Source organism: Arachis duranensis, chromosome 2 (assembly GCF_000817695.3).
Source record: "Arachis duranensis cultivar V14167 chromosome 2, aradu.V14167.gnm2.J7QH, whole genome shotgun sequence".
NCBI classification, from domain to species: Eukaryota; Viridiplantae; Streptophyta; class Magnoliopsida; order Fabales; family Fabaceae; genus Arachis; species Arachis duranensis.
Genome location: NC_029773.3, coordinates 23,458,943 through 23,460,735, shown reverse-complemented (window position 1 = coordinate 23,460,735; position 1,793 = coordinate 23,458,943).

Sequence of the window (1,793 nt, the reverse complement as noted above, 5' to 3'; positions counted from 1 at the left end):
ACATAAAAATCCACTTCCGGGCCCACATGGTGTGTGTTTGGGCTGAGCATTGAATCATTTTCGTGTAGAGACTCTTCTTGGAGTTAAACGCCAGCTTTTGTGCCAGTTTGGGCGTTTAACTCCCATTTGGGTGCCAGTTCCAGCGTTTAACGCTGGGATTTCTTGAGGTGACTTTGAACGCCGGTTTAGGCCATCAAATCTTGGGCAAAGTATGGACTATCATATATTGCTGGAAAGCCCAGGATGTCTACTTTCCAACGCCGTTGAGAGCGCGTCAATTGGGCTTCTGTAGCTCCAGAAAATCCACTTCGAGTGCAGGGAGGTCAGAATCCAACAGCATCTGCAGTCCTTTTTGGTCTCTGAATCAGATTTTTGCTCAGGTCCCTCAATTTCAGCCAGAAAATACCTGAAATCACAGAAAAACACACAAACTCATAGTAAAGTCCAGAAAAGTGAATTTTAACTAAAAACTAATAAAAATATACTAAAAACTAACTAGATCATACTAAAACATACTAAAAACAATGCCAAAAAGTATACAAATTATCCGCTCATCAATAGCCCCTTGGTTTGCAGACATAGTTAACTTCAAGGCTATTGGGGAACTACCAACTAACATCAATAAGCACATGAGGAGGAAGCTAATCAAGGATGCCAAACACTACATCTGGGATGACCCCTATTTGTTCAAAAAGTGTGCTGATGGTATCCTAAGGAGGTGTATATCCCATGAAGAAGGGCATGAAGTGTTATGGCAGTGCCATGGGTCAGTATATGGAGGTCACTTCAGTGGAGAAAGGACAGCAGCAAAAGTGCTTCAATCCGGATTTTACTGGCCAACAGTGTTTAAGGATGCCAAAGAAATGGTGTCAAGGTGTGATGAATGTCAAAGAGCTGGTAATCTAACCAAGAGGAATGAGATGCCACAGCAATACATACTAGAGCTGGAGCTATTTGAAGTATAGGGGATATATTTCATGGGACCCTTTCCAACCTCCTACTCAAATAGCTACATATTGGTGGCTGTTGATTATGTCTCAAGGTGGGTAGAAGCAATCGCCACTACAATAAATGACAACAAAGTTGTGATAAGCTTCTTGAGAAGGAATATCTTCAGCAAATTTGGGGTTCCCAGAGCACTCATTAGTGATGGAGGGACACATTTCTGCAATAAACAACTGGAAGCACTCCTTCTCAGATATGGAGTCAAACACAAGGTGGCAACCCTTTATCATCCGCAGACCAATGGGCAAGCAGAGATTTCCAACAGGGAGCTAAAAAGGATTCTCGAAAAAACTGTTGGAAGCTCAACGAAGGACTGGTCTAAGAGGCTAGATGATGCTCTATGGGCCTACAAGACAGCCTTCAAGACCCCCATTGGGATGTCACCATACCAACTAGTATTTGGCAAGGCTTGCTGATGAGCGGATAATTTATACGCTTTTTGGCATTATTTTTAGTATGTTTTTAGTATGTTTTAGTTAGTTTTTATTATATTTTTATTAGTTTTCATTTAAAATTCACTTTTGTGGACTTTACTATGAGTTTGTGTGTTTTTCTATGATTTCAGGTATTTTCTGGCTGAAATTGAGGGACTTGAGCAAAAATCTGATTTAGAGGCTAAAAAGGACTGCAGATGCTGTTGGATTCTGACCTCCCTGCACTCAAAGTAAATTTTCTGGAGCTACAGAAGTCCAATTGGCGCGCTCTCAATTGCATTGAAAAGTAGACATCCTGGGCTTTCCAGCAATATATGATAGTTTATACTTTGCCCGAGATTTGATGGCCCAAAC